General features: G+C 33.0%; 1 protein-coding gene and 1 long non-coding RNA gene across 3 annotated transcripts in view; both read right to left on the bottom strand.

Moving 5' to 3' along the window:
- LOC119640662 (putative neural-cadherin 2) overlaps window positions 1-16248 on the bottom strand; it is a 317900-nt gene extending 301652 nt beyond the window's left edge. Inside the window, exon 1 of the mRNA XM_038038857.1 lies at window positions 16129-16248. The gene's annotated coding sequence lies outside the window, so the exon portion shown is untranslated. The remainder of the gene's footprint in view (window positions 1-16128) is intronic.
- Window positions 16249-16400: 152 nt separating this feature from the next.
- On the bottom strand, window positions 16401-26652 carry LOC119640641. Of its 2 annotated transcripts, none has more exons than XR_005247691.1 (3): window positions 26422-26652; window positions 20424-20557; window positions 16401-17050 (listed from the first exon to the last, which is right to left on the bottom strand). It is a non-coding gene; the product is annotated as an uncharacterized LOC119640641 (long non-coding RNA). The 2 variants fall into 2 exon arrangements; XR_005247692.1 differs by having other exon boundaries at window positions 20082-20557.
- Between the last annotated feature and the right edge of the window lie 345 nt (window positions 26653-26997).

A 26997-nucleotide genomic window follows, 5' to 3' on the forward strand; every position in this document is an offset into this window, starting at 1 on the left:
GGCAAACAATAAAGCCGCAATGTTGGACCGGTTCGAAATAGCATTTTCAGTTAATTCGTATAGTAGCCATTTTGTCTCCTTTCGCATCTTTACCCTCGCATAAAAACGTCTCCGCACAGACAATTCATCAATTGCTAAGCAATTTTCGTTCAATAAGTCTTGCAGTTCATTGTCCTCAAACCGTTTTGGTGCTGTAAGCCGTTCTTTGAGCTTTCTAAGCTGCTAAAAGTGTTTGATTTAATTCGCGGAGCAGATTTCTTAGAATCAAACAGCAAAAGCAATGAATGCCCAAAATACAATCTTGACCATTCCATTCTATACACTAAATACCTCAATAAAACTAAATGGAAAACTTTTATTTTATGTAGAGAAAGCTCAAGATCATCGAATTTGCTCGTTGTGTACATCGATAGTTGGCATTGCTTTATAATTTTCACTAATAGATGTCGCTGATCAAAATACAGTAAGTACCTACTGGAACCAGCTTTTATTTGTTTATTTTTTTAAAATATATAGATGCATAATTTAAATTCCTGTTTAGGTAGATAACGAGCCATAGAAAAGATTTTTAGGAGATGGAACTCCTAGTAAGTGCGCTTATACATTCGCGAACGTATTTTACATTTGCTAACAGGGACCCTCTTCCTCGTTTAACATACAATGTATTTTCTGCGCATAAAACTTTGGCAAAAAGTCGACCATTGTTTTTTAACCATCGTCCTTTGCGATATTTATTATTATTACCTTTTGGTGTATTTATTGCACAAACTGAATAAATATTCAATTTGATTAAAAAAAGTACTTTTATTATTAATAAATTTTTTTTGCTTTTAATTAATATCGCGATAACAGCAATTTATATAAAATTCAATTAACCGTAAACAACTACAACGGCCGATTATTACTGGCGTTATTAAAGCCTCAAAGAGTTAAGCTCTTTTAAGTTTATACACACTTTTCATATTAAAAATATGAATATATTAACAGTACATTCATGAACCGCGCAAGCATACTTATGCGACGGTACATGCTGTGCAAAACTCTAGAGCGCTTCGAAGGGAGTTTTGCGTATATTGCAAATAAACCTTTCAATTATTTATGGAAAAACGTAGTGAAATGAAAAAACATGAAATCAATTTTCTATCTTGTTCTGATTAATGTTTAAATCCCGAGAACAAACCTGCGGTGAAAGGTATTGCGGGACTAGTTAATAATAAACAAAGACGTGACTACAATATTCAACCTGGTCCAAAAAAAGTGCATAAGACTTCTCTAGAGCAAATTATCACAAGACTTTCCATCATTTACACTTTCAGTGAATGCTTGCAATCACGTTCACATTAACTATCAAGTCGTTTTTTTTAATTTACAATCTAAAAATTGTAAGTTACTCATAAAATAGATTTAAGCTATAACTTCAAACCATAACATATATAGGTATGTCCAACATGCGCGGCACGTGATCGAAGTTTCTTCAAAATTTGAAATTTAAAATGGAAAACTCATAAAGCACCCGTTGTCACAGAAGTCGTCTGTCTTATTAAAGTATTATTATTATTTTTTATTTTTTTTGGCTACATAATTAATCAACAATGTATCCAAAACGATTACGAGTAAATGTTATAAAATATATGTATATATGTATATAGCAAAAGCTCCTTATTCGCGCTTCCCTTATTCGCGGTTTCACTATTCGCAGATGAAAAAAATGCGACCAATTCCCATATTCGCGGCTATAAATTTCTTTATTCGCGGTTTTTGAGGATGTAAACAAACAGAATGAAAGGAACCTTATTACTCAATGAATAAAGTATTGTTGCGAAAATCCCAAATCTAGTTCATTTCAGCTAAGTAATTTCCCCAAATAACAAATTGCCTAAAGAGGAAAAAACTAAATGCACATTCGCATTCGATTAAATTGATTTTTTTATATATTTGGTTTTTTTTTAAATTTTTTTCACCTAGGAACGTATCCCCTATAATCCCATATAAACTACTATTCCGTATTCGCGGTTTCTATATTCGCGGCATTTTTATGAAACGTATCCCCCGCGAATAAGGAACTTTTACTGTCTATAAAACAGCAGAGATTGTTGTCACACAAGAATATAGAGATTGCGTTTAAATAAATAAGGACAGACCATATAAACTTGGAAATATTATTGAAATATAATTCAAGGAATAAAATTAAATTCATTCCCAAGGGAAGTAAAATATCTAAAACATCACTAACTTACCATTTATTTCATTGAGATACGTATCATAACTGCAACTAATTTAATTAATTTAAAATTCAAACCGAAAACTTCTAGCTTTTAAATAATTATCATCAATTAGATAGATTTCATAATCATCATTGAATAGCGTAAGAATTAAAGCTAATTAGAGTGCATTATAGTTCCATTTTTTGCTTTAGCAAAAATTACACAATCCTACCGGACCCGTTGCACACTTGGAGGAGAAAGCCTATAGAACTGCCAACTGATAAATAGGAATAAATACTTTGTACAAGCACACCTTCTTAAAGATAAGACACCTGTGCATTCTTCAGAAAAAAATCTTTTTTTTAGTGGTTGAATCGATAGTTCGAATCCCTTAAGTATGTGTAAAAAAGTTCATTACCCGACAAACGAATTTTTCCTTCAAGGTTGCTCTTTCCCATGCGCTGCGACCAGAATACCACCTGTGCAAAATTAATTTCCGCTGGCAAGTCGTAGCTTAACGTCATCCCTGTTGATTTCCAGCTCTTCGAATACGCTTACGGATGTCTTTGGAAAGTGCGTCCATTTATTTAAAAGCATTTTCAAAAGCAAAAAGAAAAAAGATATAAGCTAAAGGAAGCTTTCGATGCTTCTAAGAAAAAATTGAAAGTTTTTTGAAAGTTTTTAGAGTCGATCATTCGTTTTACAGCAAAAAAGACACTTGCGACAAAAAGATCGCCAAGGAAAGCAAATGGCGAGGAATTAGTTGAACAAGGATGGGCATTTTTCCGCTGCTATGACTACAGGCTAATGGAAGGTAAGAAAGAAGATTATATTCGGTTGCGACCGAACCATCCGTGTTGTTTTATAAAAAAGAATAAGCAAAGACCAAAATATATTTTTCATATTCAACAATAATGGGTGGGCGTGGCGGATTTTTGATATTCTTGTAAAATAATTTATATCCTATATCTTTTGTAGTTTATGAGCAGTGAGCGTAAGATACGAAAAGCAAAGATGATCTCAGTTTTGGTTGTATAAAAGTGTGGGCGTTGTAAGCGGTTTCTTTGATCTGTTTGTGTCATCTTCGAGGACAATGTATACCATAGATACAGCACAATTGGGCACACGGAGAAAGCCAGACGGACACACTTAGGTACATTACGGATTTTTAGCTGGCCCAGAATTTATATACTTTTTGGGATTTGCTTGTTTCCTTCTGGTATTTCCTAAAGGTATTGAAAAAAAAATTAACCTTTAATACACCATCAAATAGGCTATGCGTGGTCAAGTTTTGCCATTATTGTACAAGTAAGATACGTTCAAATTTTTGCAGATTTATTTACCTGTTGCAGTTTTTAAGTAATGAATGAAAAAACAATTTTTTATTCCTTTAAGAAAACAGAGGTGCTTTTAGTTTATGTGGTGCTTTAGGCGTGTCCTTCAACCGATTTGGCCAATTTCAAACACCAGCCTCTGTGCAAGACCTTGTAATATTTCTGCTAAATTTAAAGTCGTACGGCTTTAATTTTGCGGCCAGGAGACTGTTTACAAAAGTAGTCACGCAGACAAGCAGGGGGAAAAACAAAGAACCGGACAAGTAGATAACCGACCATGCTTAGATCGATTCATAATTTGCGTTTTAAACGTTTGGACAAAATGCACATACCTCTCATTCCTCGGTGATGGGTATAACAAAAAGGAAAAATGTGTTAAGATAAAAAAAAATATGTATAATATATGTCAAAACTTTAAATGCACTTATCTCGGAACAGGGAACGGCACGCACCGTAACTGAAATAATTCTGATTGCCTTCAATGGAATTTTCAATGGAACCTTTAAGCAATATTCCCTAGGGAATGACAGATAACTTAATATAAATTCGATAACTTAATATGAACATTTTTTTCCTCCGTTTTCTTGCCAAAAACTAAACTTTCAGTTCAAACTCTTGCCAATCAGATTGAAACATCCTACGACATTCTACAAATACAGCAATGTAAATTAAATGTTTTTTGCCTTAGCACAATTCTGTACCAGTTAGGGTGCATATGTAGAGACCGGCTTGATCCGAAATATCGCGAAATACTTAAACAATATTTAGTTAAAATCTAAAGCTTTAATACGTCTGCCATCATAAGGGACTCGCCGAGCATGTGGACTTGGCGATCGAAGTATAATCAACGGAAATCCGTGAATTACTTCGGACATACATTGTGAACAGCGTATTATTTTCCTTCAAGGAAGGTATACGCCCGTGAGCAGGTTTTCAAATATGGAAGGAGATCGTCTGTCAATACGTTATATTTAATCAAATTTTGAAACCTCGGCGATATCAAAATGAAAATGAACCCCACTTCAAAGTGGGCGATCTTTTAAAGAAGTATTTAAGATGACACACTCTCCCCTTATCCAATTGTGCTTTTTCACATAAAGTTTTAATATTGTAATCATAAATTCCAGGACGTTATAGGGTAAATAGGCACAGAGGTCGTCTAAAGCGGTTCCACGAGGACAATATTGTCCTCGTCATGATTGCACAATAGTTTGTAGCGAAAAGGCTTAAGTGCTTATGAGTATTGCTGGAAATTTCAAAATCATTACAAAAATATTCCGTTATATTTTCGCATTTTCAAGATTCAAAAATTATTTAAAAACATTAAATTAACTGATGTTGCCTTAGGCATTACGTTTGTGAAATTTTTAGCTTTGAGTCAAAAAAGATGAATAATTTACATAGTTATGTAAGAATAGTTGATACTATATCATTATAAATGCAAAGAAATAAAAGAATATTGGAACTCATATTAGGTTCATAGCGAAGGAAAACTGACAAGTAAAAACCTTAGAGTTTAGCTTTAATTATTTTAAATGAACGTCTTTTAGAAACCATTGACGAAATTTTTATAAAATATATAATGCTGCTATGTAATGGATGCCATTGAGATTGACTTATTTTTATTCTCTTTTTTTTCTTATCTGAACATATATAAATTTAATGAAAAACTCCCGAAAGCATGGGTATCACACCACCTTGTATTTCTCACTGATGAGAAATGTTGACTTGACTTTATAAACAAACCACGAAAACGTTTAAGGTAGAATAGGCAGCCAAAATCCGAGAACTAGGTCAGCTGTCATCCATAATTAACCAAGGAATATTTTACGAATGACTTTGACGTAAATTTTTCCCACATTTAAGCATATCTCCCAGAACAAGTACACAAACATATGTATATGTGCTGGTATTGACGAAACGAATTATGTGGTGCGCCCTAACAGCACAACATACGTATACTTATGTACTTGAATGTGGTGTGGAGCGTGTAGTGTGCGAATAAAATAATAATAACAACAACAACCACTAAGGTGGTTATATTTGCTTTGGATGAAATTTTGGTATTTATTGCAACGAGAACCAATGCGAAAAAATTGTATGTTATTTTGTTTATGGCAGAATTGTCCGTCCACTTGTTAATCTTTTACAGTAACCGTTACGGGATAAGCTCATTATCTCTTATATGGATTATATTATCTTTATAGATATGTTACCTTATCTTGTCGGTGGGTAAAATAGTTCCGTTAATTACTGCTTATAACAATGCGATTGTAAACACAATTTGGTTACATAGGAAATGCATTGCCATCAGACTTAACCATGCACGTAACGTGTACAAGCAATCACAAAACACGAGTGTAAGCTTCTTTTTAAACCAACGCATAAACAAGCGAAAACGCGGAGAGCTAAAGTGCATTAACGCTTGACAAGGTGGTCGGTATGTATTATAGAATAAATAAAACGAATACAACGTGAGATCAACGCAATTTAAAATAAGAAGAGAGCAGAAAAAAGTCGCATGCTGATGATTTCATTCATCATCATACCCATTACATAAAAATATACGCGAACGCACACGCACGCACAGATGCAGCATTAATTGCCACAATAACAAGAATTCCTTTGTTTGGAATAATACAAACAAGAAAGAAATAATGCAGAAAAATAAAACTGAAACGAAATTGCTATTTGAGTGCTTTACCATGGCAGCAATACATCATATTCATGCCAACTGCAGCTGGCAGTGATGTTTCTGCTGTTGTTTTTGCCGTTTAAATTGCGAAACGTTCATTCTTCTATATTTTTATATGCGCGTAGAGATGTGCATCTATATATATATTTATATATACCTGATTGGTAACAGAATCTTGCAATGAGTTTGATGTTACGCCACTATAAAAGCTTACGCACGTATATACACCAACACATTTCGGCAGTATCATGTAAAGGCGTTTACACTTACAATGGCTACAACAACGGGAATTAAAGAGTTGTCGTGCTGTTGGTAGAAATAAAAAGCTGGAGGGGATTGAGAAGAGGGCTCAGAGGCTGAATAATATCCTATCGCACACACACAATGAACGATAAGCAAACAAAGAATATTTAAAAAAAAAATTTCACAGCATAATTGTTTGCGTGTGCTGTAGCTAACATTATTTCTCCTATAATTTGTGCAATTTCCCACGCCAGGTATATAAATGATTACACAATATAATTGATTTCCACATTTGCTGCCATTTGTATTTCAATAAATGTTTTATTTCCATTTCTTTTTTGTTCTGTATTCGATTTTCCATTCCAACATTTGTTATCACGACGCCTTGCTTTCATATGTGATGCTTGTTCAATAGTCGCTTATCGCCCAAATAATAACTTTAGATTGTCTGCTTTAGCCCGTATTCCTGCTCCGTTTAATTGCTTTGCTTTTTATGTTTTCCGCAATATATAAAAAAAGTAAAATGTTTTTTTTATTATTGATACGTTTTTATTGCTTGAATATCCTTAAGCCACCTAGAGTTCCCTCCTGTATACCAATTAATATTAGTTGCGTTACCATTGAGGTTCTCTTGCTTTGTTGAAATCACACAATTACTGCACAAGTTGTTATTTCTTTGTTGTAATTTTTGTTTTCTTTGTAAATTATTGATGATTTTTAATTTACTGGTATGACATTTCATTCTACCTTCTTTTCCAATTATTTCTCCAAATCAACCAAAAGAGAACTGCAGAAGTGGAAACACGACAAGGTGGAACAAAAGAAATTACGATAAACTCTTTCTCTCTCTCTCTCTTTCTCTCTCTCTCTCTCTCTCTCTCTCTAAATATATTGTCAAAATTTCTGTTGGGTTAGGTAGTTCATAGCGCTACAGTGTATAATGTTATGAACCATGATCTATGGAAAACCAAAAAGATATCGCCCACAGTCCGAAATTTTTACATAAATTTCTTAAGCTCTTTTGTTGAAATAATCATAAAAACTGATGACAGAATTTTGCTATGAAAAACTGCGAGCACTTTTGAAGTCTTCAAATTAATTCAAACAATATGGTAGCACAACCAAGGATGAAGAATAGGCTGGCAAAGGATCACATAGATTAAGAAATCACAGATCAATAAACCGCCTCGTATATAGGGACTCTTATGAAAGTCAACATTTCTATGGCGTCGAAGCCTAATTTGTGATTTGTTATGACGGAAGCAAGTCGAAAATAATAAAATCTTCCACGAGCGAATTAAGTTTCCTACATTTAGATCACAGTATCGTTTTAATACCCCAATGCACGGGCTTTCATGAAAACTATGGAAAATGGTACAGGATATCTAATGGTTGGCCTCCCCTGACAGCAACACTTGCTGTCACAATATATTAAATTAGTGCCATTTTTGGGATATTTTGGTGAAGTTTAGTACAGTGATCCAAAGACGAACGCTATTGAAAGTGGTTTGCGTGTGTCCACGTTTTCAACCACTTCCCAAAAGTTGAAATTGCCAGAATTTCTCAACAAGACTCGCTGAGTGATAATGCTTTGACATTGTAAATGTGTGAAAGTTTGAGTTTGGTAGGAACAGTTCTTTGAATGCGTTCCTAATAAAAAGTCTAATATTAATCATGGAAATTGGTTCGTAACAGTAAATTGGCATAGAAATCAACCTTACCGACCGTGTTGGTCTATTTTGTGAATATCACCGCATGTAAGGATTCTCAGGCTATGTAAACTGTAATTGTTCGTGATAGTAATGTACCATAAAAACTTTGAAACACACGAGTCTATCTTTTGGACCTTTTTAATTTTTAATATTACTATAAGAAAAATTAAGAAAATTTGAATCACATATGCCTATTTTTTAGATTCTAACATATACAGGGATTATGACGAAAAGCGAGCATTTGTATGCAGAGAATATCCATTTTCCAATTTCTTACGTAGAAAACTGAAAAGTAATAAAATTTTTAGGAAATTAAGTTTGCTAACTTTGGACGACGTCATCTGATACTTTCGGCATCCGCTAATTTGTTGATTTTCATGAGCGATCTGCCTTTGCATGAAAATAACGTGTAATTTTTGATGTGTTATTAACAAACCGCGTGTATTACTGTACTAGGCGAGGCGGTGTAGGTTTTCTAATTGTCGGCCTTGCTCGACTTCTAATACTTTTAGTTGTTTTCATACAAAACCAAAAGTAATTTTTTAGAACTGAAAGGAAAGCCCTGACAGGGAGTAAGTGTGCAATGTTTTCGAAAGATCCTGTAATACAAGTATAAATTTATCCTTTATTTTGTAACGTTCGTGGTTGAGTCTCAAATACATACTGAGAATAGTGAGAAGAGTGAGGGAAAAGTCGAAACCAAAATGAATTTGATTGTTACACCCCATGTCACTTTTCATAAAGACGTATTATGTTTTCGCTCATTTGTGTAGCATCGAGAATGACTTAAGGTACCCTCATTTGTTATCCATCAATCGATCTATCCATCTGGTGGCCAGTAAATTTTGTTTTGAACTTAAATAATCGCAGTTTTCTATGTATTCTGACGAAATTTGAAACACTCGCATAGGGCACGGACGGCGTTACAAATTGGTTCATGTTGAAGTTACGTCCTATGTCTGTAGCGAAAAATTCTTGTCAAAATCTATCAAACATCTTCTGAATATGAACAACGAAATATCGCACATAAGCTTTCGGCCTCGCTATTGGGCGTGTACTTTCGTTGTTGCTTTTCAGCTTTGCGATGGTAAAAATGGGAAATCACCGAAACAGAAATTGGTTTTTTTTTTTTTTTTTTTTTTAAATTGATGGAACTTTCTAAGGATGTATGATGTTAGTGTAAATTTAAGCATCACTTAATATAAAGCACTTACTCAGCGAGTTTAATCTACAAATATCAATTCTCAACTTCGATTCTCGATAGATTTGATTAATGTATGATCGAAAAAACTAGCGTGTATTATGTATTATGCATACCAAGGACGTCAAATTTTCAACTTAGTTGAGAGAATACAATTTTCTACACATGTTACATTACATAATATTCATCGTATAGTCAGCTACCTACCAACGCATAAGATCGTTGATAGCTGCGTAGTCATCTGTGTCTTATGGCTTCATAATAATCTTATGTCTGCTTGTCATCAGCTATTTTTGAAATTAACTTCGACACATTTTTGTAGAAAATATTTCAGCTTCATATAAATTGATAAAATAGCGGAGCTTTGATATTTGCACGATTCATGAAATGTTTGCAGAAAGCAGAATAACAAGTTAATTTAGCGATGTCTAAACGAAAGAACGAGAAGACGAGAGAGCGGGTGAGATTCTATGCATTTAATTAGAAACAGTGTAAACATTTTAAAAATTAGGATACATCAGGCTAAATACACAAACGCACTTAAAATCGCATACACACGCAAATATGCCCATGCACATCAGCACATGAATATTTACTATATGCTTACAGAGTAACGGATGAGAATGTGTTTATTATCGTTAGTGCATGTGACAGTCGAGATCTCTAATGCAGAAAATTTACATTTGACTTACATAAATTGCTACCATACAAAATATACGAACGCACTTACATACGTATATTTATACTTATAACATATATGCATGTATGCGTATGTAAAATATATGTACATATCTATATTTATATATACAATGGGCTAATGCTAAGTGCATAGTCTGTCATGTATGTTTACGTACGCTTTAGATTCCTTCGCATATAAGCAATATTTTGTTACTTGAAAATGGAATGTTAGTGTACCGTTTTCTGCCTTCTATGCACGGTGGTAATGATGAAATATTCCAACGTTAGCCACCAGTCTATGCTAAGCAATATGTGACAAAAAGCTTATGCACATGAAAATATTTAACCTTAGAATTTATTTCTTATTCATAAGAGTATATAAAAAGCTGCCGGCACGTGTGCGTTTTTGTATAAACGCATATATATATATATATATATATATATAATATACACATGCAGTTATACGCACATATTCATGCAGTTCTATGTGTACTTGCGTTTATTAGTACACGTTCTTGACTAACAAAGGCTCGGACATTTATAAGCATTTATGACTTTTAGCTTAAAATATTTGTATGCCCAACGGGTTCTTACTCTTTTTACCTTTTATTGCGTTGCCTGCTTAAGCTGCTTTCAAGTTTTATATTCATATATCTACACGCATATACTTACTTTACATACATACAAATTTCAGCACGAGTTTCAAGTACACTTACGTTAATTGTTGCATAAAAATTTTTATCATACTTAACTTAAAAAACAACCACAAGGCATTCATTCTAGTTTAGTGAGTAAGTATTACGCCCGTGTAAGAGTATCATACGTTTTAAAAAAGTTACTACACATATATACATGTGTGAGCGCTTACGTATGCTTACGTGTACGAGTGCCGTGTGCGTTTTTTGAAGGTAAAAACTTAATTAATAAAAACATAAATTTATTTTTAGCTCTTTTCACACACTTCTGCGTAAGCTACTCAAGAGTAAGCAGACAAAAGTGATTTTCATACAGTTTACACTGAGAAGAAAACATTAGACGTTCATGCATAGTGTATAGGGATCAAGGTTAGAAAACAAATCGGAGAAAGAACAAATAAACCTGTTGTTGGCGGACAAGACCGACCATTAAATACCCCACACGAGTAGATGACGACTGCTTTCGAAAAGAACGTTATATGGAAAATGGTCGTGTTAACGGGTCCAATCAATTTACTTTCAATAGAGGTTAATGGCCGATGTAGCATAAATAAGCAAAAACTCCACATATATATGTACTCGTTCGAGTATAGAAACACATTTCAGTGAAATTTTAGTTAAAAAATCTAGCTTTCATCCGTCTATACGTCCGTCTCTCCAGTACGTAAGCAAAAACTCCTAACCAAAGCTAGCTGGCTTCGCTAAATGTGTGCTTTGTTAAAGCTATTAAACCGAGCTTAAAACGTCGATTTGATAATTGCAAATTTATCGATTTAAAATTTTGCAGAAAAATGTATTAAAGGGCCCTCTAAAAGACCAGCCATGTTTTATCTGCACGTTTTAAGAAAAACATATTTTAAATAAATTATCAAGTCTTGACGTGCCGGGCATTCAAAATTTTCTAATACAGGGCAGAAGCCAGCAAAGAGTTTCGTTTAAGTGTCTTTCAAAAAAGTGTGAAAGAATAAGCTCCGGCAGCCTTCCAGCAGATGTAACAGATGTAACAGGTTTTATAGAAAATTCTCCTTATGTAAATGTAAAGGTCTCAAACTTTACACAATAGTATAATTTGTCTCACCTGATGTATTCCGAAGGATATTTGAGAGAAGTGTTATTTTTTCTGCTCAATTTGAAAGATAGTGCTGCTACATTGTGACTGTTGGAGTAAATCATCACGATATTGAGATTTTTGGACTTGTACAATAAAAGTCGTCTAGAATACGTTTGTGCATAGGTTCAAAAAATCATTTGTAAACATGGAATCATTATCAATTATCGTATCGTTTACTTAATTCTAGTAAAAACTCAGCAGAAACTTATTTAAAATTTAATACCTATTTAACACATGTTTAAATGTATGCATATGTGTGCATACATATTGGTGATTGCGGATGTAAATTATTTATGACCTTTTGCATAATCTCGAAACAGATAAGTAATGCTTTTTTGAGCATTACAGATAATTAATACCTAATATATACGCTATTCCCATTGAGATGTTCAAGTAATCAAGCATTTTCCTTCCTTCGCATACGCACACAATAGCGCAAACGTTCGTAATTTTAATTATAAACTATCAGTTAAATTATAGAACAAACGAAAAAGACGAAGACGAAATGAAAAAAAAAAAACGCCTAGACACATATCGCACACACACGCATACAAAACAACTAATTACCTTTCATTATCCTACGAGGACTATGTGGCAAGGTTGATAACGACATGCATACACAAGAGAATCGGGGAGAAGAAGAAAAAGAGGAAGAACAAGAGGTGAGAGAAAAGAATGCTAAAGTCGAGAGTAAAGTGAATAGCATGCACAAGCACAAAAGTATAATTTGCACGATGTCATGTAAGACTTGGTTACACACGGACGCAGACGTACATGCTTGTGCATGCAAATGCATTTATCACAATTTGCATTAATGTTAAAGTCAAAAAGGTGCAAATAATAAGCGAGGCATACTAGTGCACATGTAACACACGTATAAACATTGCGGCAACAACGGCAACAAATATGAATGAAATATGAAAAAAGAAAACGAAAATCCTTAACGCACGTTCGAGTACAATACTGGCGTACCATGTGAATTGATATTTATATACGTGTATGAATTCATTCATGTAGTACATGAAACTTTTGCAGGTACATGAGACTTTTGTTTTACTTTCGTTATAAATTATTGTACGTAGAGTCACGGCTACAAAATGCAATCGCCGTATGTCGCATATACGACAATTACAAAAGTTTTACAATAATAACAATAATAATATGGCCGAATATCAACAAAGATATCCGCATAAATTACAATAATAGCAATGATAATAATAATAATAATAATAATAATAACAACAACAACAGAACCTACGCTACACAATATAAGACTTCACGTAACTACATACAAGCATGTAGCAAAAGTTATGAAAACATAAAGTTTAAGTGCTTTCGTTTCTTTTATTCGTCGAGTATCTTATATCTGTCTATACATAAATTGCTTATGTAGTCACATTTTCTTACAAAAGCCTCTTAAATGCTGAGAAGCATTTTAATTAAATTGAATTTTCTGCTTATACTTGCAACCAAGCTCGTACGCTATTGTTTATTAGCACTTCCACTTATACGTTGCACGAACTAAGTAATGCGGCCATTATTGTATTTATGTAAAAGCATTAGCATTAATAAAGCGCTATGTTGTGAATGATTTGTTGGTAAAATTTTCAAGAGATTCTTATGTAATATTTAATTAATTTCTATGGTAATAGTTATCTGATAGTTCTAATCGATTTAAAGGAGTTGCGCAATCAGTTCGCCTTATGAAAAAGTTTATCTTAAAGAAATCTTTTACAATTATAAGTACACTACATTTACATCTATTCACATCTACTCATCAGCTACAGCCTCCTCATTGAAGTTAATAAATCAAGATGGAGGAGCAAATATAATTATTTTCAGAATACTGGGAACTGGAAATATAAATACAAAAATCCATAGTATTCGCTTCTAAAAGGTAATGTCACCTTACACCCTCTACGAAAAGTTCGCTTTACTAAATTACTTTTACAATCTGCCTACACCACTTAAGGTATAAGAATATGTTAAGTTTTTTTGAGTGTATCCAACACCCAGAAGAATTTGGGATAGACCCATCTTTCATACCGATCGATTCAGAATCGAGCTTGTCTGCTCCTCTGTGCGTCTTTTTTTCGAATGTTCAACGTACAGAATGCAACAAATTTTTTTTGATACTTTAATGAAATTTGGTGCAATAACATTTGTTGGCCTAAGGACGAACGCTGTTGATAATGATTCGCATCGGAACTTTTTTCGACCACTTTCCTTATTTTGAAAATTCGTCATATGAATAATCTTAGGATTGCGTAGCGTATTTGATAATGGCTCATGGTCTTCTGTAGCGCTTGTGTTTTAGAATTTTTTTTCGAGGAAATGTATGGAAATAATATATGGAAATTTAACGAAATTATTAGCCTTACTTCCAATCTACGAATCCTGCTGCATATGCTTGGTTTAAGGGCTTTCAACACTTCTCTGGACGTAGCAAGAGCGCGGTACAAATGTTTTTCATATTCTTTCAATTTTTTATTGTTCTTGCTAAGTTAGGTAGAGAGCTCCCTATGAATGTAAAAGCACTCCATGCCTTTCGGAAAATCGACTTTTCGGACAATTTGTATATTTCTTTTTTTATTTATTTTATTTTTTTTATATAACCTTTAAATAGTTTGAGGAATATTTAAAACACACTAAACAACCCAGGAAAAGATAATAAAGTTACATTAACGCTTTAACTACGCGCCAGGACTCCATTTGGAGAGCTGTGGTGACTATATTTGGGAAAATTACTGCGTTCTTGCTATTTTCTGTCTGTTCTTGAGAATAAAAGGCAGAATTTGGGATTTAAATAGGAACATATGATCCATATGATATTGTCCATAAACATCCTTTTATTATTTATAGAAAACTTATGCTTTTCCTTATTTTAAATAACGCAATGTTTTCCTAATTCCAATGATCTACCATAATCTTGTGTATAATAACTAACTGGAATTGGTTTATTTAATTCATGTATTGATAGTATACAGTACCGTATGTATCCTGTCTATTTTAAATCACATTTCATGTAAACATTTTATAGGTAATTTGTGACCCTTTCCTTCTAATATATTTGATTGCTTTTTTGAAAACGAGACGGAGAATATGAAACAAAAAAGTAAACAAATATAAAGATATAAAACTACAGTAATTTGGAAAATGAGGAAATTACCGTTTTTTTTATAGTTCTAGTTGTTTCCATTGTTCGCTCTAACAGATTTTTGAACTTATGCCGACACGAAACGTAAGGAGAAAATTCGAGCTCAGTATTTAATTATGAGGACGAAATTTTGTAATCCCAATCGCTATCATCAAGCAAACAAAGAAAGGATGAACCCACTGATATATCTGGTTCGATTTATGTTGATCAGGAATATGTACTTGAATATATGAAGAATTAGATGAACATACACGTGTTGAAAAGATCTGCCAAACTTCAAATACCTTCAATCGTAGATATGAGGCTTTCCGTAAATAAAGATAGGTCAGCACTTGACTTTACAAAAGGTCTATAGGTGAGATTGGTAAGACAAGTACTTGAATATGCTTCTGTCGTGCGTTATGTAGTTTCAATGGAATCCTTTCCCAAGCAATTGCTGCTCCTTGTCCTTACGAATTTGCCTTCGAACACGTCTGTCTCTTCACCCTCTTATAAAAATAAGTTGGTTTTGTCAGCATTTTCCTCTTGACTCGCCGCCGCGGCTCCTAACCATGCTTCTAGGAGCATTAATTCACCTTGTGTAGGTATAACGCTCTCAACTATAGGATGGGGGCATATGCGTCATGAGGAAAACTCTGCAGCGTCCAGAAGGAAGATTGAAGTAGTGTATGCACATATATATGTATTTACATATTCTTGATCAACCTACCTACGTAAGTTTGTCTGCCCATCATGGCGTCTGTCTGTACGTCTGTCTGTGAAAGACATACTCCCGGTCGCAAAAACTACGAAAACGAGCTAAAATTTGGCAGAATATTGCTTGCATGCAGTTGGGTCTTGAAAATGGGTCGAATCAATCTAAAAATTCCTCTCTTTGCAGAAATCAGAAAAAAATTTTTGTTTTGATTTTTCCTTGTTATTCATTGGTATAAAAGATTAAGCCACAGGGCAATATAACTTTTTTCGTTAAATTGCTATATAAATGCAAAGGTGGGTGAGCGAATGAATGACACCTTGAAAAATTAACTACAATATTTCTCAATTTCTGTAGAATCAGTTAAAGGGAATGCTATAGAAAATATTGCCGCTAGAGCTTACCTTGATTATTATACTATTATTAATCCAACATTTCATTGTAACTCCAGTTAAAATTTCTTGTAACCATCAAATTTTTTTACCGTTATTTAGGTTAGAACATCTTTTTTATTTTTGTTTTATTTTTTGAATATATTTTTTTTTTACGTAAGCAAAATTTTTTTTTTTAAATTTTAAACATTTATTTTATATATACATTTTATTTTTATATACATATATATATTTTATTTTATATATACATTTTTTTTTTGAGATTTTAAACATTTATTTTATAATATATTTGATTTGATTGCATTTAAATTTGTATTAAGATTTTTTATTTTATTCTTCTATTTCTTAATTACACAAGCGGTTTAGTATATAGTTCAAATTAAACATTATCTAGTTGAATTGATTTGAATTTTTATTTTATTTTATTTTTTTTAACACCGTATTGAGATTTTTTTATTATTATTTATTAAGATATTTATATTGAAACACCACTCACATACGTCAAGCATTCACTATATTATTTTTCTTTCGAAAAATGCTTATAAATGCATTGAAATAGATTTATGAGAATTATTTCTTTTTTCTATTTTTCTTTTGCTTACTTCCTTTCTATTGTATTCAACTTCTCGTTTTAAGTCGATTTATATTTCTCCTGCTCGTCCTCACTTATTGAAAATCAATTACCCTGTTTTTCAAGTGCAATGAGTTGGGAGTCTTCGCTGCATTCCGAATTCAATCTTTACATTAATAATACTATTAACATAATATGTAATCAAGTATTGACGTTCATCTTATTATTCTTTTTTCTCATTGTTTATCATATTTGAATATTGCATGTTTTACAATTCAATTACAATTATTTCCTCATACTTAATATAGGAAATACGAGTTAAGGTAAATAAAGAAAACTATGCATGTACAGTTTGTATTTAAACTGTAACGATATAATTAAAGAGAGATAATTAAAAGACCCCAAAATCACTTTAAATAATCTGTAAACTTCTATCTTATTACAAGCGCGTTTGGAAAACGGGCTGAAGGATTGACATAAGGAAATAAAAAACAATTTAATCAAAAACGTTTTTCAGTATCATTTATTCTATACATACATGTAAAACTTAAATTGGATGTGCTAGCGGAATGCTTTCAAGATGCTCGAAAATCTTGCCGTAACTGACGGCTATGTGGGACACCTTTCACGTGCAATATGAAAGTTGGCTCTTTATAATCGTAACACCTCCGGTGATAACTCTGAGTCAGTTTTGCGAACTAACACACAGAAAGATCCATAGATTGAATAGGCAGACTTGTAATTGACGGACAGATGGACGAACGAGCTGGAAGACAGATTATATGACAAAAATCATAGCAATCGGAACGGCAAACAAGCGGCCAGACAAGCGAATATTAGTATAATAATTTAGTCATATTTCTTTTTCATTATGAACGTCGTTGAACGACTAAAACCTAATGTAATAGAAAACTACTAATTTAAAAAAATTTGTACAGTGATATCTATAGGTATAAAGCAGTAAAACAACTACTCAATTAACTTGAAGCTTTTTTAACATTTGCCACATTTGAAGTCGACAACACGTAAAAGCGATGTGATGACAGGTCTCATTGCATGAATAAAAATATTTTCAATTCCTAAATGAATCTGGCAAGAGGACATCTTATCGAAAAACAATTTGCGAAGGGTCGAGGAGTGATATACTTCCTCTTAGTCTTTATATCAATAAATATATTGAAATAGGCGGTAGAGATACTAAAGCCATCCATATCTCAATGGGTTTGAACGGCTGTCGCAAATTTTAAAAAAGTAATTGAATTGTTTAGTTCCTCGGATGAAGATTTTCAAGTGTAGGACTTACAACCTTTTTGGGAATTATAATAAACGAAATTTGTTCGGATTCTACATTGCAATAACGTACCTTTAAAAGGGCTGCATGCAAAGTGACCAAAAAGAACCAGATAAGTGAAACATCAGCTAAGCCTAAAACTCATAGAAATGTATCGACCTCTTGATTATGATTCATTGAAGACATTAATTCTTGATAGCTTTTGTTTTGTTCACACTGTACATGCGTAATATGCATTGAAATAGATGTTCGGTAAACGACTCATCTGTGGATAGAAACATTGGTAGCCACCAATCCCTGGGTATTAACATGATGCAATAAATCTAATACTGAAGAACTTATTTGATATGATTCGGTTATTATTCCTCAAAATGATTTATTATCATTAATGTAATTTTTTTCATTCTTTTAATGGTTAAAATATTGTTTTAATGCCACTCGTTTGTCAGGTTTTCATTTAAGTTTAATGCTATCGATGAAATATTTTATATATGTATTGTACACGGCACAACGATGCATCCTGAATGGCATAAAATATAAGTTTGAATTTTTTTCTTTTTGTTTGTATGCACAATATTATGCTTTATTCATAACTCATAAGTCAGGTTGTTTTCCCGGCGAGCATATCACACAAACAAGCAACGTATTAAATTATTTGTCGAATTGATTTTAAAAAATTTAATTTTTTCTTTCTAATAATTAGTTATTATTATGGGAAATTTTTTTTTATTATATAATGAATAATTTGGGTTTTTTCAATTAATTAAAAATAATTTTTAAGCGAGTTTATAAACAAACAAAAAAAGTCATTTTGCATTTAATAATTTATAAAACTTTTTAAGGACATTTTTGGTTATTATTTATATTCCTGTCGTTGATTATTCTTAACATTTGATAAATTTTTTATACAATGTAACACAAGCAATGGCGTTAAATTATTTAATAACAACTTCATATTTCATCAACAAGTCAGCATGTTTTTTAATATCACATGATTGGTTCTAAATGTTATTTTTTCTGGCTTTTTTTATCGTTCTGTTTGTAATAGTTAAAGTTTCTCTATAAATGTGTTCCCAATCGCTATACTGTCGTACCCAACCAAAAACCAACCTCCATATTCGCAAGCAATAAAGACTGCAAAACTCGCTAATAAAGCATGACAGCGCAAAGCTGTCCCTCATTCTGATACTGAAGTCGATTTTACAAATCGAATTTCTTGCTGACTTGACACAAAAGTTCTAAGTCCACACAATCGAAAAAAAAGCACAGCAGATAATGTATTGGTATTGAATTACTACACTTTCAATGATGAATCGTTAGGGCAATGTCATCTCCGTGTGTGGAATGGTGACGATCAGAAAAATTTGGGGAAAGAAAAAAAGATGGAGAGGGACGCGTAGTCTGGTCAATGTGTGCCTAATCTATCGAGCCTATCAATCTGTTATTATTGAAATTTCGGCAAAGTAATGAAGAAAGCAGACAGTCAAGTTCATCTGTACCTGCAGAGGGAAGGTCTCCCGGCAGAAAGGCAAGCCAAGTTAACAATGCACATGCATTCAATTTATATATGAAAAGCCAATTATAAGGTGAATATAATGTTCCTGTTGGCCGTTTTAAAACACCTATAGGAATTATACTAGATTTCTGTGAGCGATCGTTACGTCCAGCTTTGCCCAGCCAAGCCATATAGAGCGTAAACGATCTGAATCCTCTTAAGCTTCCTAGGTCACATTAATTTAGTCATGTCCAGCCAATCTATATAACGAAAAGTCATATTTATAACGTCTGCTTTTGAAATATTCAGGATAAGATGTAAAGAAAGAAGAAACAATTTAGGTGGATAATAAGCAAATAGGTCTGAAACTCAGTCTAATTTGCCTGCGCAAACGTGTACGATAGCTAAAGCTCGGAAGAACAAGGTTGAAATAAAAGTTTAGCACACTTTGAAATGAACATTTTGGTGTAAAACGATCAGACTATTAGCCAACTTACACACTTGGTATTAATAACATGGCTTTTTCTTCTTCTTATTTTTATACCTGCTTACTTTAAATGGAAAATATCTACAATTCTTTATGAGACAAATAAAACTTTCTTTCTTACTTTTTCCTTTAATTTATTTATTTATTTTTTTTTTTTTTTTGGGAGCACACACACGTTTCCTTTGCACTTCGAACGCAACACAAATTTCGTTGTAATAATTTTAAACTTTTGCGATGCGTTTCATTTTAATTGAATTACTTGTATAATTTATTACAAACGTAGTAAAGTCGTTTTTTTTACTTTTTGTTATATGATCGGGTCGTTACGAACTGCGCTGCAAAAAATATTTTTATTTATATATTGTATTTACGAAATATTTTCTTTTTCAGTTTCAATTATTTAGCTATTGTGTGAATATAAATTTGTCACAGTTATATAATTAAATTTTCCTGCAAATTTTACCTTCATTTGGAAAAACTTCATAATAAACGCACACACAATGTGAAGTTTTTCATTTCATTTAAAAGACGATAATTGGATGCTCGCACAAGCCTTAGAGCATTTGCAAAAACATTTCGTAGAGGTTATTGTTTCCACTGTAAAGAAATAAAAAAAGAAATAAAATGTATAAATATCATGAAAAAAAATAAAATGTTATTAAATTGAAGAAAAATATTAAATTTTGCATAGATATTTTAAACAATAAATTTTGCATATATGCACTACATATTATTGCTAAGGAAGAAAGTCTCACATGTGTGCAAAGTCATTAAAATCTCATTATTTCTCTGTGCATGTTTATCGGTATGTCTGTCTCTTCCTCTTCCTCTTTCTCTTCCTCTCTCCTCGATCTCGCTTTCTCACCCATCCTCCTCCAGGAGATCCACTGATAAATTTTACTATTAACCATTATTTGATAAAAAGAAAAGAAATATATGTAAACAAGGTGAATCACAAATATAAACAAGGTACATCATATGCTTGGTTGTTAGCCATATTGTTGTTAAACATATGTTTCTGCCAACATTAAACCAAAGTAACAAAGCACAGGGAATCAATTGTAGGAATAAGATCATCAACTCCCATAAAAGTGTCTTGAAATCTTATTAGAAATCTCTAATAAAATTTATATATGTTCATGCACCGTTGGAAAGATGTATACATACATATATACTTACATACATGTCATATATACATATCGCTATATTTGTCCACGTACGTACGAATTCAATGTTGTACTGCAGAATTTATAAACAAATGCCTAAATATGTCAAATCCTATTAGACTAGATATTTATTGCTAAACAATTTGCACACTTTACATAGCAGTAGTTAGTAATCAGAAGCAGTTGTTAAGACTGCTCTATCGAGAAAATGAAGTTAAAAGGTTTGAAAACATATGAAGCATGCACGGCTATTGTGTAGAGTCTATACATCATATAACTTATGATAATGTAGATGTGACAAAGTTATATGCTGACATAGTTAAACGTATGGTTATGCTCGATTACGTTGTTCTTAAGTGAAAAGCAATGTTTCTCATTTATGGCCATTAAACTTTACAAAGAAACTAACTTTTGATTAATAGTCAGAAATTAGGTTAACTCTTCACTACTTTCCTATGAACTGTACAAGCGAGGCATTGCAGCTGAACTCATACGAAAGAAAATTGCGAAGGAATGCAAAAATTGCTCACAATATTATGAATTTTTTTATTTTTTCAAAGATTACGTCTGCCAATGGGTTTGATTAGCGTGCTTGATGCAATCAACAAACGACCTGCTACTGCATGTTTTCGAAATAACGATAAGTAAGTGTAATTCCGTAACTATGACTATGCTAATCTTCTCAAGCAATACTGGGCGTGTGGAAGGTGATAGTCCATTGCTAATTAAGGAGAAAAAAGATACGAAAACGTTGTGATACTCATTACTATGCTATTGAGAATGAGCCGAAATTTCCTATACTTTACATGAATCGATGTAGCTTCACAGACTTGTGCGCAAATTTGTGGTGTTTGTAGTGGTAGAAATTTTATCAGCAGCAGCTTTTATCAGGTGCACGCAAATGGTTTGTTCGTTGCAGGACTGAAGACTTTGATGCTCGCCGTGCTATGGTCGGCCAACCATTTATAAAGTCAAAGCAATTTTTCAAAATATTAAAAAGGTGGAGTACGATGACATCACTGTGTGTTTTAGTCAATCGGTGTACATGGATCAACATTAAAAAATAATATTTTTCGTTTGATGGGACTTGCAATGGAACTGTTCATCATCACAACTGCTCCATTCTGGCCAAATTATTAATTTCATTCGCCATGGTCAACAACTAACGCAATTAGAGCGCGCAAGCATGCCCCACTACACATGAATATTTTTTTGATTGACTTCAATGATCTCTTATATAAAATATAAATATGAGATGATGTGGGCGTGGAAAAATTCGAAATGGTCAATGAAGTTTCGAACGGCAGCTTAAAGGCACTTGAAAATTTGAAAATCATTTTCTGGATCTTTCCACGCTTGTCTGTGCGTCACCACGCAGTGTAAGGAAATGAAGGGTCGCGCCCCGATATAAGGTGTTGACGTTGTTTTTTTTTTTAACTTTTCACAGTATCTTGAAAATACCCTTCCCTACAGAATGACGAAGGATATGCAAGACGAAGTTGATCCAAATATTTTTCATTAATAATAGCGTGCGTTCTTTTCCGTGTAAAATTGGAATTTTTCATTCCATCGATCGGCAAGCACGTAAAAATCAGCATTTGTAGGGAATCTTACTTTATTTTCTAAATATAGAAATTTAGATTTAATTGATCTTTTTTCTCTCTGATCTTCGGGCATGTAAGACCTGCCACCGGCAGAGGTCGCTGAACTGAATGGCTACGTTTACCATTTTAAAATATTTTTCCAAAATAATTTTGCCTTTAATGCTTAAATATATGCGCATCATGAGCTTACCCAATATTCCTACGCTGCCACCTTTTTTCCATCGAAAGTGTAAAGACGGTTTCAAAGTTTTGCAATAACCGAAGAACGACAGCAAAAACCCAAGGTCAAAGTGACACACATTTCGTTAATATAATAAAATAGTTGATTCAAAAGGTAAGAAATCTGTATGCGAGTTTTGGTGATAAAAAATCACGGGCTTTCCCTTGCATAAATGCATAAATTTTGACCTAAATTTTGACCTAAGAGCATAGTCGAAAGAGCCGCGAAAGTTAAGTGGCACTCTATTAGAAACATAGGTTTCTTTAAAAATCACAGACAATCATTGACAAAATGAAACCACTTCGGAAGAAAATGCAATTCATATTTGCGAGAAAACAAATCCACTAAAGATTGATTATTGGACACGAAAGTTAAAAAATGCGGCTTTTTTTGATTTATAACAATTGTAGGCAAAAACCATAAGTGGCACATCCACAATGACTAATAAATACGCTTTTTATTGTTTGGGATATTGGCTATTAAGTCTTAACATACGTATTGTTTACGATAATAAATGTGTTCGAGCTGCTGTATGTCAAAGAAGCACCCGAAGAAAAATTTGCCGTTGGCGTCAAAAGGGAATCTTTTTCGATAGGAAACGTATCTTATTAAAATTATTTTTGCCGTAAACTGAAGCGTTCACTTAATTTTCGTTCAATGTCGTTAAACATACCGAAAAATGCCTTTTCTTTCCGCAAATCCTTCTTTTTAAACTACTTTGGTTGCGTTTAGAGGGGAATAGAGAAATTTTAACTCGGACACGTTATGTGGGGAAAGTTTCAAGATTTCTGTTTAATATACCCTGTACAGCGAACTGGAACCGAGAGAATGGGGCAGCTAAGTATATTTTAAGGAATCACAATCGCCTTTAAAAGTATTTTTGGGTGCAGCAAAGAAAGTTACTGCTTATCTCTCTTCTGGTAGCACTATTTCCATGGATTAAGGCAACGAACCTACAATCGAAACAATCGAATGTAATTTGAATTGTAAAAAATTCGTGAATCATATCTTGTTTTCGAACGAGCTTGAAACAGACCTTTCAAAATAATGACTTTCTTTAAAAAAGGGCGCGAGGGAAAAATTATACATAGCCAGTGCAAAATTGCTTTTTCAGAAGGTAACTCTTTAAATTGCTCTACGTCAGTCTAAGTTTGCGAGTTACCTCAAATCGAGTTGACATATCCTATGCAATATTTAAATAAATAAGCACAATAGCAGAAAAAACCAAAAAGAACAACAATATCCATGCAATCCCAACCACATTCGTCGTTCATGTCAAAGCCATGCTATAGTAATTAGTTTTCTGTCTTTATTTTTCTGTAATTTTGTTTCAGCTCTTCAGGTTTTTTCACGTAAAAGTTTAAGCTTCGCTCAACAATGTGTTGCGGGTTGTTATTGTTGTTATTATTATAATAATAACTGCATACTTTAACATTTAATATTAAAAGCAAAAAATCTACAAACGGCGGATTCAACTTGTATAACAATTCTTGGGCCAACATCCTTTCCTTGCATAAGCATAAAATATATGCGCACATATATATACTAATTTAATATTAAAAGACTTATACTTTTTGCAAAGTTTGAATTATGCAATTAATTTTTGTATTTCTGCTCCCAGGCAAAGAGAACACATTAAAATTATTATGTTGCTTAAAAACATAGCATTGGAATAAGATCTTTACTCATTTGTCAATAGGAGTTTGGAAGAGCTTTTACATACAATACCGTTACAAAAATGCACACTACAGCTAAAGGAACTTGATTGGAGAAGATCGAAGTAATTTGATTCTATTTTTTTTTTGTTTTTTTGTTTGTCCCCAAGCTACTTATCAAGTTTTCGCAACACGTAGAAATGTTTATTAGAAAGAAATGCAAATATTCTTGATTGATAAAATCGAATCACTCACTAAAGGGAATTTGTTGCAGAACAAGGGGACTGGTATGCCTATCTACCTCTTCGCGATTATAATTTGCAAACGTTGACAACAAACTACTTTTGCCTTCAATTTCACATTTCACAAGCACCAGACTAAGCTAAATCCATCGGCCTATGAGCACATACACAGTTAACCAAAGACTTTACTTCTTTTGTTGCGTGCTGGGTGTGCCGTGAAAAGGAAGAGATGGCCGTATAAAAAAGTCAGCAAATCACCAAAATGCACCAAACTTTTTCACAGAAGTACAAAACATCGTTTACATAAGGTTATGCCGGTACTTTTGCTCTAAGCTCTCTCGACGTTTCATTTCGTAAAAATCCAATGTTTAATAGCAGAACAGTATAATTTTACAAATCATGTAAATTGTCACAGATAAGAGATCGAGAATAATTTTTACCGCCATATGCTCTTCACAGTTCAGTAAGCAAAGAAAATAATAAGTTGGTGGTGACGGACTTTATATATTGCTTGCTGTTCTTGTGAAAGCCACAACCTGGAGACCAAATGATGAGGTAGTTTTGGAGCCACTCGGCAGAAATTGAACGCATTTGCACCAAGAATGAAGAGAGCAAAGACGGATTAAGTTATTCCCTTTAAAGCGTAACCCCGACTCCTATAGTAAGTAGCTTCTGCTTTAATTCAAAATATTTTAGAAATCATACATAATTGTGATTTCTACCGAACATACTTTTTAACTTCAGGTTCTTACGCCGACCATTAACTGATGGGTAAATCTGAGAATTACAATGGAAGATAATTCGCTCAATTTATGTAATGTAAGCGTGGCATCGCGCACAAAGTGAAGCGATAAGCCAGCTTTTGGATGCGAATCTCTTGACGATGAGAAAGACATACGTAGTGCGAAAACTTTTAAGAACGTGTATGAATAAATTTTACAATTCATCCTTCCTAATGATGCCGGCTACAACAGCACTTTACCCCGCTCGGCTTCGACAGACGGCCGGATGAACTACCAAAATGGGCAAGCTTGGATCCTTGCATCGACAATTTCGTATTTATTCGCAATGTTTATCGCTGCTTATTTCTGTGTCTCAACTACACTATGGTAATTCTTCTATAGCTCTCACTACCTGTCAGTAGCACTTTGTAAGAAAATTCTTGGCATGGAAAACTTTGAATCATATCCAAGTGATTCATATGTGCTTTGCATATTATGAATGCCATTAATTTGATTTGCAGCACAAACTGCAGATAAAGCAAAATTGTTGATAACAAAAATTTGCCTTAAAGCCGCTGTAAGTGTTTTTTATTTAGTTCTTTAAAAATTTTAATATCTTGTACATTTTTCCCAAGTAATTTTTTTTTAAGAAAATGAAATAAACTATTTTCTTATTTCTAAATCACTATTGTGTTTCTACGAATTCGACTCTCATTATCAGTATAAGCAAACGAGCAAAGTAGAGCAAAGCAATTTTCCCACGACAATAAAGTTTCCTTTGTGTTCATAATTCTAAGAAAACAACTTTAAACTTTTAATGATGTTTTCCTTTTAAGAATGGAGAAAAATTACCGTTTAGCTGTTTTTAATAATCCACATGTAATATTAAACGCATTGTGTAGTATTCGTAAATTAAAAGACCGGAAAGAAAATCCTGTGTACCTGATTTTGAAAATGAAAAACAAATATTAGCTCAAAGAGTGAATGCACTGCAGCGGAATGAATGTTTGTAGCCATAAATTTTTGTTCAAAGTTACACGATTAAGTTTACAAAAAAAAATGCACTTTTTTTTTGGATTTCCTTTTTTTCGTTTTTTTTTTTTTTTTTTTTTGTATTTAATTCTTCACTTTATTCAGCACGTTCGGTTGGCTTGATAAATAATCCGTTTGGGGAAACACACAAATGCGTTTAAGTCGTTGTGTTTTGTTACAGATTCATCGTTCAACTGCCGTTGGATGCTGTTGGAGTTTAACAGTGCGGAAAGGAATGATGAGAGAGAGAGAGAGAGGGGGAACAAAGCCACATTCATAATTAAAATCTTACTTATATGCCTTCTGTTAAGTTAACAGAATACCGAAAGAGAGACATAAAAGTTTGGCGCCAGATTTGTAATTTAAAATTTTGCATCACCTTCCTAAAGACATGCG

Source organism: Glossina fuscipes, unplaced genomic scaffold (genome assembly GCF_014805625.2).
Source record: "Glossina fuscipes isolate IAEA_lab_2018 unplaced genomic scaffold, Yale_Gfus_2 121, whole genome shotgun sequence".
Lineage (NCBI taxonomy): Eukaryota > Metazoa > Arthropoda > Insecta > Diptera > Glossinidae > Glossina > Glossina fuscipes.